The following is an 11,303-nucleotide window of genomic DNA, read 5'->3' on the forward strand; positions in this document are numbered from 1 at the left end:
TCTCCTTTTCTGCAGTTGCATTTGTCCTTCTCTTCTTCAAATTAATTTCAGCATTGCTCCTAACAAATTCCAATATTGAACTTGATTATATGTCAATATCATTGAATGTGATAATGTGCCAACAGTCTTGGTGTATCACGGTGATATAATCCTAAGCGTCTTTGAATGAATTCAGTACAATTCCAAAATAGTAATTTAGTCCAAGAAGTAATTATCAGCACCTTGAAATTCCAGTGAATAATGTAAAGCAATGAATCCACTGAAATATTAAATGAAATACAACCTAAATGGAGTCCTCAACATCTGATGTTAAGACATGCAATAAAGTGATTCTGTTTACTTCACATCGTAAAAAAACTTAGAAATCCTAGTGATATGACTCCATTTGCCTACCATCTGTCTCTCTCTCTCTCTCTCTCTCTCTCTCTCTCTCTCTCTCTCTCTCGTCTTTCTGCAACTCTCCTTTTCTGCAGTTGCATTTGTCCTTCTCTTCTTCAAATTAATTTCAGCATTGCTCCTAACAAATTCCAGTATTGAACTTGATTATATGTCAATATCATTGAATGTGATAATGTGCCAACAGTCTTGGTGATATAATCCTAAGCGTCTTTGAATGAATTCAGTACAATTCCAAAATAGTAATTTAGTCCAAGAAGTAATTATCAGCACCTTGAAATTCCAGTGAATAATGTAAAGCAATGAATCCTCTGAAATATTAACTGAAATACAACCGAAATGGAGTCCTCAACATCTGATGCCAAGACATGCAATAAAGTGGTTCTGTTTACTTCACCCATTGTAAAAAAAAAACTTAGGACATATTACAGGAATCAGGTTGAATGTTATTTTGAGAATATTTTAAGTTTTAGACAAGGTCAGGTCTCTTACTAATGCTTCAGTTAAGAGCATGCAATGCAGCAGGTACACAAGGAATGCCTAAGAGGAACACCAGAGTCCTAATAGCTATGTATACTATCGTTTACACAACAATAAGAGTTTTCAGGTAGTCATTAAACTCAATTACTGACCAAGGTCAATCACACAATTTAGATATACATAACAAATAATCATGGATAAAGGCCAACACATTACAAATTAAATATACATCACAAGCGTTGTTACATGGATTTAAAGTTTCGCTTTTATATGTTAGTAATATCTAGAATATCGGCTACTTCCCACGTAGATATTAGGAGAAATAATCCTTGCATTGTCCACCTGTTTAATATGTACAAGGAGAGACAACCACCAGTTTTCCATTTATTGCAAAATACCGCTGTATCAATGCATCACTTACGAACAGAGAAAAGGAAACTGAAGTTCACAGCTATATGGGGTTCCATTGCTACCATTGGTCTAAACATGTATTCAAAATTGAAATAGAGTATGACGTTGATCAAGGGGAACTGAGAAAGTAAATGGAAATTTACAACTGTACTGAACTCCGCTCCTATCCTTAGTCCAAAAATGTTAGTGAAAAATTTAGACCAATGAGTAGGGAATCTCTAGCACTTGTCATATCCCTTTCAGGTAATGCCTTGTAAATAAGCATTATCTTCTGCTACAACTCAACCTTGAGGATTGCCAAGAAATTTCTCTACACATATTCCAATTGGTTCTAAACGATAATGATACCACTCAAATAAACAACATGGCTAACCAAGCATATATCTTGAAAATATTGTTCTCGCTACTCCTGAGTGGATAGTCGCACCAAAAAGAGTTTCTCACCAACAGACTTCTTGTAATGTCTTGGTCCTAAATTAAAATGGTGTCGATCTAATATTAAGATTGGCTACCATGATAGGCATCTATGAAATCATTAATGATTAGCGACGTATGAAAATAACGAAAAAATGTATTAATAATCTCCTTTTTTGTAAATGAATTTAATATGGTACAAAATTTCATCGTAATCCTTTCTGCTTTCCGCCCCCACCCCATGCATAAGGGAAACTAAATATTCAGAAACCTGGAGTGAGAGGAAAAATAATTTGTGCTGGAAGAAAACCTTGAAATTGAACTTAGACTATGTAATCTACAAGAATATGGTTCGTCATAACTTTATACGTCCACTTGTCTTGTGATTAAGCTGCACTGTTTACATAATCAATGATAGAATGTTGCAAAATCTGTCGACATTATGCGATACATTTCTCGGTTACGCGGATCACATAAATATACTTTATATGTGTGTTTGTGTATGTGATCTGGATTTTTAATGTAGCTTTAACATTTTATCAGTCATATAAGGGGTTTCACAGTTAGTATCTTCCCTTGAAAACACCAGAGGGCATATGGGTGCACCTCACTTCCGGATAGTTCAATCAAATAAGATGGCAGATGTAGATCAAGAAAATGTGACAGACCGCTCCCATTCTGCAAGCAGGATCAATATCACTATCTTAAAAAGAAATTCTATCAATATTTGATCAATTGTTTCTACATCTTTTATTTCATCCCTCACTAACTTGCGTTGCTCCCAGCTTTCAAATAAATATTCTCTGCCCACTGAACTTAGATACAAATACACATCACATTCAAGAGTGCTCTCAAAACTCACTTATTTCGACTGCAAGAACAAACTTAAAGACCTAATAATGTTTCCTACCTTAAATATTCTCAGCATGTTTTTTTATGTTTTCTAGTTTCATGTTGTTTGTGTTTGTAATCATATCATTATACATGTCTTTCATCGTATAGGTGTTGACTAATGTTGTAAAGCGCTTAGAGCTTCTAAAGATTAGGCGCTAATCCTCATTATTATTATTATTATTATTATTATTATTATTATTATTATTATTATTATTATTATTATTATTATGGTTATTATTATTATTATTATTATTATTATTATTATTATTATTATTATTATTTCAGAAATTCATTATCTTTTCATTACTACCTTATGTTCCAATTGGTATTATTTGAGTGTGCGAAAGTGTATCGCTGCGTAAACAGTTCTTGCAATTTATCTCGCTTGAAGAATAATGAAAATATGTTTACTTTATACAGCTTCAATCATAGCAGTTAATGGAGGTTGAACGACAACTTCTGAAGGTTCTTTTATTATTGAATTAGACTGATGATTTTCTATATAACGTTAATTATATTTTTCAAGAAATATCTTGAGTCTTTTCAAAATGTACAAATGTCAACCAGGCCGACCAGTCCTAATACTAACCTGTTAATGCTGAGCGTCTAGCGAGGCAGTTGTTAATACCATTTTTATAAGTCTCTGGTATGATTCGGTCGGGGTTCGAACCACCGACCTCCGGCATCCGAGGCGGACGCTCTAACCACTAGGCCACCAGAGTGGTCCATGCAGATGTATTTAATGTTTAGTTATTGTTTCTTAAACCTATTATAATGTTCTAAAATCGATTTTTATTAATTAAGTATGAAAATGTCCAAAGTCCCCGTCTCTCTTCACACTGTAGCAAGATACGCGCGAAAATGTATGAAGAGACGAGCGTAGAGGATTTACACTTGTGTCATCCCACAGTTTCTCTGGACTTATGAATGATGGTAAAAGTTAATTCAAACCGACCAAAGGATGAGACAGAGAGAGAGAGCATTTTATGGTCGTTAGTTTTGTTATTAAAGTAGAATAATGTCTTAGATCAACTGTAAATATATTAAAATATTTTAAGTACCTCTTGTTTGTTCGTAATATCAATTAGTTTCTCTTCTACGCTAATTTCCATGCGTTGGTACTTGAAGGGCTGAGCGCTCATATCAATAATTGAGCTAACCAAGTGTTTGTAGTGTTCTACTGTTTTCATTAAAGCCATCTTTCATGTTTTAGCATAACTGAATCTTATATTGATTGAATCAATGTGAATAAAAACAGAAACTCGAAAATAAAACAATCAACTTACCAAATTGCAAAGGTGCTTGTAAATAGCAACAAAAGGCACAGACTGCATTTGGTAGCGGATACACTTGGACGTTATATAATGAGTTCATTTTTTTGTTAGTTCAATACATAGTTGCCTATAATCAATCTTAAACTTCATTCAAAGGGCAAATATATGTATTTACATGTGATGTAAGTAAAATATATGTACGCTGTATCAATGATATATCACTCAAATACATTCTTCATGAAAATAAAACTCAGCAAGCCTCGGTTCCTTTTAATGAAACAATTATACATCTCGTGGAATATTATAGATAAAGCGTACATACTATACGTCTATATATAAGGGATCGCGGACTTCAAGACCTAACACAGCCATTGAAATTTTGTGGGCTGCATTATATGCCGAGCTTGCAAACTGTCTGATGTGTTGTTTTCGGCAAAATAACTTAAAATTATATCTATATAGAATTTAAACATGTATTTGTCTGTCCATAGTTTTAATTGCAGATAAATTAGTTCCTACTCTTTTAAATACATATTTTTCCATGTTTTAGCAGGGCAGGCGCAATAAGAACAAAATAGTCAGGTTCTCAGGTTAATGGTAGTCTTTGATTGTGTTTACTTAGTCCTCAAAATGACGGCATCACAAGGAAGGTAAAGTAAGAATAGTTCTCATAATGTTTAAAGAAATGTACGGCAAAAAGGAAGTGATACAGATATATTCTGGATTGCAGTTAAGCTTACTTTCAAATTTCTAACCTATACTTTCCTTCCTTCTTATGGTCCTTGAAATGTAGAGAGATAGAAGGAAAAAATAGAGTCCGTTTTTCATCAGCAGAAATAAACAGGACAAGTATTTTTATTCAACTTCAGTAAGAAAAGGAAAATGAAGAAAAGACGAAAACTTTAACATGTGAAAGAAGGCAAAATGAAGAAAGTGAACACACAACGTTATGTGCTCTGGAAAATACCTTGTCAGGGTTTCCAGGACTTTCAACATCACTATGTGCATGCTCACTGCCAGCAGAAGAAGCAGCAGATACTACTGCTACCAAAGCGGCAACAGTTAGAGGGTGGTGGAAGACGAGGACTTGGTCGTGGAAAGGGCTTGAGACAGTTAACGCTTTAAATTAAGTCAAAGAGTTTGTCAAAACAAACCCCTTTTCGGGGCGACCTACATATCTTAGAAAAGTGATCGTACTCAATGATTGTCAAATCAAGTTCCATTTAAACCCCATTTCCCATGATTGAATGAATAGTGTGTTTGAGTGCGTATTGAGGTAACTTATCAACAGTACTAAAAACTTAAGACAAAGATACACTTCTTTGGTATATTCTTGTTTTTGGAATCACAATTCAAATTTGAAACACATAACACAAGTAAAATTTCCTTAAATTCAGAATATCCTTTTTATTTTTGAGTATAGTTGTATTGATTAAGTTCTGCCACGTTCCATTTTCCTTTTCCAGCAATCTTTTAACCCATCTTATCTTAATATACCTAATGAATGAAAATATGTGTATCATATTTAGTCCTCCCTCGTTTTCTGGGGAAACTAGTATATCACGTTTTATTCTTTCTACTTTTCCACCCCATACAAATTTAAATAACGTGCGATTTAGTTCTGCTTCAACTTTTGCTGATGGGTTAGGAAGTGCTGAAAAAAGATGTATGAATATGGGCAGAACAAGAGTTTTTACAACAATTACTTTACCAACTATTGACAGATGTCTTTGACTCCAGCTTGCCAGTATTCGTTTTGCCTTTATTAGTTTCTTCATATAATTAATTTCCACCATCTGTTGTAAATCTGGAGAAAATTCTATGCCAAGGAGTGTAAAGTTAGAAGAGGACCAAATTAGCCCCATTTCAGGACATATTCTTTCGTTAGAAAATTTCCTGTTTCCAATCCAAATAGCTTTTGATTTTGTTATGTTACATTTAAGTCCAGATATTAGAGAAAAACCTTGCAAGATATTCATAGTTGCTTCAAGAGAAAAACTAGATCCATCAAGAAGAATAAAAGCGTCATCGGCATACTGACCCAATTTATATTCACTGTCGTCAAAGATTACTCAGCGCACATCCACGTTTTCCTTTAAAGTTATAGCTAAAATCTCAACCCCAATGATAAACAAATAAGGTGCAAGGGGATCTCCTTGACGACATCCTCTTTCAAGTCTAGAAATAGATGACATATGGCCATTATTTATAACACAACTATTAGAGTCATTACAAAACAGTTTAAACCACCACTTACAAATGGAATCACCAAAATTAAAAGATTGTAGAACTTCCTCCACAAAGATCCAGTTAATTGAGTCAAAGGCTTTTTCAAAATCTATTAACAATAATAAACCATATCTGTTTTCATTCTCAAGTTGGTCCATGATATCATATAATAGTCTGGTGTTTTCTCCAATGAATCTACCCTTCATATATCCTTTTTGAGTATCACTGATTATTGATGGAAGAACCTTTTTAATCCTAGCTGCAATTGCTCCCGAAGCAATCTTATCATCAATATTTAGAAGTGATATAGGTCTCCAGTTTTTAAAATATCTTCTGTCTTTTTCCTCCTTTGGTAGACATGTGATGACTCCTTGAGTCTGAAAATCTGAAAGTTTTCCTACAGTATGTCCGTAATTTATTGATCTACATATAAATACCCCCAGAGACTTTCAAAAGAATTTATAGAACTCTACAGTGAATCCATCCGAGCCAGGACTTTTTCCATTTTCCATCCGTTTTAGAGACATACCGAATTCATTAATTGTAAGCAGACCCTCGCATGATTCTCTTTCCTCTTGACTAAGTTTAATATTGTGATTTAAAAATCTATTTCGAGTTTCTTGAGTAGCCTCGTCATCAAGCTGAGCAATTCTACTTTTGAACAATTCCATAAAAAACTGTTTTTGAGCTTCTAAAATATCTATTTGGTCAGATATATTTGTCTCATCATCTAAAATAATTTCCTTTATGGTCTTATTAACATAGTTTCTTTTTTCAAGATTTAAAAAGTACTTTGTGCTTTTTTCCCCAAATTCATACCATCTAGCTTTAGATCTTAATATAACACCTTCTATGTATTTTTTCCTAGATTCCTCTAATTCTGCTTTTTTCTCTCGAAATTTTCCAGAATTTCCCCATTTATATTATTCGACATTCCACCCACCCCCCATTTCTATTATTTCCTGCTCAATTTTCTTTAATTTTTCCCGTTTCTCTTTTGTTTTCCTAATAGAATAACATAAAGTTTCAGAACTTTTTTTTCATTTTCAAAATTTCAAAGAATATTTGGGCATTACGGGAAAGAGAAACATTAAGAGAGTTATCTTTATTTCCCCCTACATAATATTCATTTACAGTGTCAGTTATACACTTTTTGACAAATCAGTATACTCAATGTTCCTCAACAGTTGGGCATTAAATTTCCAATACCCTTTTCCCCTTGGAAACGTTGAAAACGCCACACTCAAAACAATAGCTGAATGATCAGTCTTGTACCCTGGTAAGATACATGCATCAGCTGTATTCATATGAACGTCCTCCGATACAAGAAAATAAACTAATCTACTTTGTTTCAAGGGAGATTTTTGCCTCCAGGTATACATCTTTAAGTTTTGGTTGGAATTTCGCCAGGGATCAATTAATTCCAACTGGTTTTTCAGGTCTTGAATCGCTGCCCTAGACTGTTGGTGTTTGTCATGTAAAATATTATAAGTATCCAAATCTAAGTCCTAAACAGTATTCCAGTCTCCGAACATTATAATTGATGAGTTCTCAAAAAATAAAGTCTCCTCCTTTAACTTTCTAAAAAAGCTAGGATTATCATCATTATAACCATACAAATTCACGAGGGTTATTCTGTCGCCATTAATTGTAATATCGAAAATAATAAATCTCCCTTGACTGTCACATCTTTTTCTATGAATTATAAATTCAAAAGTATTTCTAAAAAATATTGCAACCCCAGCACTCTTACTAGAGCAGTGGCTAAATATACATTTGTATCCCCATTCAGCTGCCCAATATATTTCTTCGTTCTTTGTACTATGAGTTTCTTGCAAGCATATTATAGATACATTCTTTTGTTTTACCCAGTGGAAAATATCCCTTCGTTTTAAAACTGAACCTTGCAGGCCTCTAACATTAATAGATATAATTTTTATGTTATTACCCATGAAAAAAGCAGAAATTTTACACATACATGTTCTTGTACAGGAATGTAAGAAGTAATTATCACCTTGAGTTTATCATATGCATGGCTTTCAAACTCACACTCACACAGAATACAAACATCCATAATAAAATCATCCATGGTGTTACAGTAAATGCTGTAGCTTTGGCTGCGTTTAATATTGATACAGTATACTATGGACAACAAGTGAAACAACTCCATTTGCAATAACTCTTATGCACCTCTGACAGACCTTTCCCGAGCTAAGACAGTTTTGCAAACCAAACGGCACAGATTAAAAAGAATATAAATTACAAATTAATGAATGAAAGAAGGGGTAAAAGGGAAGAAAAAGAAAGTGTGAATGAGCGCATACATGGAAGTGGTGGGTAATTGAATGTATGAGCAAAAATGTGAGACAGAAATTTATCGTGGAAGGGTAATGTTGAGAAAGTGAGTAAACGACTGAGTAAATGTGTATATTAGAGTATAAGAGTGAAAGATGATTTATAAACTAGTGAGAGAATTTATTAGGGAGAGATATGACATCGGACCAGCGAATAAACAAACATATTAATTAAGGGCAAAATTGGTGAGGGATAGAAATGTCTTATAAACAAAATATTAAAACAAACTAGAGTAGAAAAAGAAGCATCAAAACGAAAGTTCATCTACCTATTCGGTCAATTTTATAAGTTCACAGAGTTGCGTATTACACTTATAATCTAATTTTCTCATCAATTTCATCATAGATGTCAAATTTTATCCTTTTTCCTGATTTGGTTTTACCATACACAGATCCATTAAAGTACCATGCACTGTCAATTTCTTGATGCCTAGATAATTTAGTGATAAGTTCAGTATTCATCCTGGTTACATCCTCTACCAGTCTAATTCCTTTGTACTGCAGAAAATCCTTGCGCTTCTTGATAATTGGAAGTTTACAATCCAGACTCCAAAATTTGACAATCACTGGCTTTGGTTGTCCCTGTCGAAATGGAATCCTATGCACAACCACTATGTCCCTGTTGTCCAAATTAATCTTTGTGACTTCCTTCACCAATTTCGGAATTCTCTCTCTCAGACTTTCATTTTCCTCCTCCTCCAGCCCTAAAGCTTTTATGTTCAGCTTCCTTGAATATTGTTCGATTTGGTTTGAAGCTGCACTTGCTTGCTCTGATCTCATCTCAGAATCTTTCACGTCACTCCTCATTTTATCATTTTCCTTCTTTGCTTCTTGTAATTTTTCTCGCAATTGGTGGTTTTCGAATTCCAGTGAATCCACCCTATCCATCAACTCTCCTGTCCTCTCCTTTACTGCCCTTTCACTTTCTACAACTATCTCCTTTCTCAGAACTTCCTTCACATTCTCTAACAATTTCCTCACTATAGTTGAGACAATTTCTGTTAGGTCATCTTTTTTCACCAAGTCAGCAATAGCAGATGTGAAATTAGAAGAATTTAGTAAGTTCATTAAAAACAGTTTTTGGAGAGATGTAGTTTTGGCAGTATCTAATTGGAAAGAAGAACCGCAAAGTCCTAACGAGTATCTATCCGTGAGTATTTTAAATTTTGTCCCCCCTAAAATGATCTATCAATACAAATCCTGGACAGAAGCTGGTTTTGAATTTCTGAATGATCTAGTAGATGATCATGGTAATTTAATACCTTTTGAGATAATAAAACAAAAATCTAGAAGCGATGATTTCTTGAAATACTTCTCCTTAATATCCAAAATTCCAAAAGCGTGGAAAGATGCCATAAAACCATCTAGTACATAATAATTTTGATAAGCAGGAGGATAAAATAATGAAATTGCGAAAACAAGATTCACTCAAGTTTGTTTACAAAGATCATTTACAGGAAGCTAAAAGGCATCACACTGCGAAGCAAGAAACTTGGATGCAAGTATTTAATAAAAATATAAGTAGTGAGGAGTGGTCTGATATTTATAGCCGGGCAAAATGCTGTACCAAGGATACCAAGTTGATCTCTTTTAACTTTAAATTAATCCATAGAATAATCGCTACTAACGATTTTCTTAAAAGAATTAACATATTAGATGACAACAAATGACTGCAGTATTACTTCACAGTTTTGGTACCGTTTTATTGAAGTTTTTGCACCTTTTTGCCCAAATATTGTACATCTGTCCAAAAAAGAAACATTCTTAGGAAGTGAACAACTGGACAGTTTGGGTAATTTTCTGCTTATTTTGGCAAAATATTATATTTATACTTGCAGATTCAATACGAAAAATCCTTTTATTTTTGCTTTTAAGCAAATAGTTGCAATGCATAAGAACATTGAAAAATACACTGCTAAGGAAAAAAAAAAGAGGACGAATATCTACAAAAATGGACCTGAACAATGAACATTTAACTTGTCTCTGACTTGATGGTAAACAGGAACAAAATACTGTAATATCACAAAGGCCATGTCACCTAGATTGTGTCATATGCATCTGTGTATGCGTGTGTGTGTGTATTTTTTTCTTTTGTTTTCTTTCTCTGTAGATTATCTGATAACCAGAAATGTTTGATTGTAAGTTGACCCTGGGATGGTTCCCCGACCCATTGGTCAACCTATTACGGGGTTAGTAAATAAAATAAAAAATAAAAAAAAAGAAAAAAATATTTCCACATTAAAAAAAGTAAAATTTCCTTTGTTTTCTTTGTTTCATTCTGTGTGTCTCCTTTTGCTTTTGAATGTCTTCACTGGCATTGGATCATGCTCTGCTGCTGTGTCTCTGAGTTGTCTTGACTCCTTTTGGTTTTCTTGACTGGTCGGGTATGGGTTCTTTTTTGTTTCTGAAGACTACTCCTCCTCTCTCTTCTTCTATCTGTGTTCTCTCTTTTCTTTGGACACTGAAGAATAATGTCCTTATTCCTGACAATTATCATTGTCATATATCTTTGCCTTTGTCTTTCCTCTCTCCTGTCTTTCCTTTGTCTTGAGGTTCTGGGCATTCTGGAGCCCAATATCCATCCTGCTGACAGATTTATCAGATATTTTGACTTTATCTCGAGAGGAGGAGTATTCCGTAGTCTTTGTTACGTATACTTTAGAGCGACGCACTAAAAATCTTCGAGAAAAATGTTAATCTGTTTTGATTCCCTCTTCCTAGTTTGCAATCTGAATGAATGCTATTTATTCTAAAGGCAAGAAACTCGCCTTAAATATATATATATATATATATATATATATATATATATATATATATATATATATATATATATATATAGGGAGCAAATGTA

Source organism: Sinohyriopsis cumingii, unplaced genomic scaffold, assembly GCF_028554795.1.
Source record: "Sinohyriopsis cumingii isolate HCF-2022 unplaced genomic scaffold, ASM2855479v2 utg000229l, whole genome shotgun sequence".
NCBI classification, from domain to species: domain Eukaryota; kingdom Metazoa; phylum Mollusca; class Bivalvia; order Unionida; family Unionidae; genus Sinohyriopsis; species Sinohyriopsis cumingii.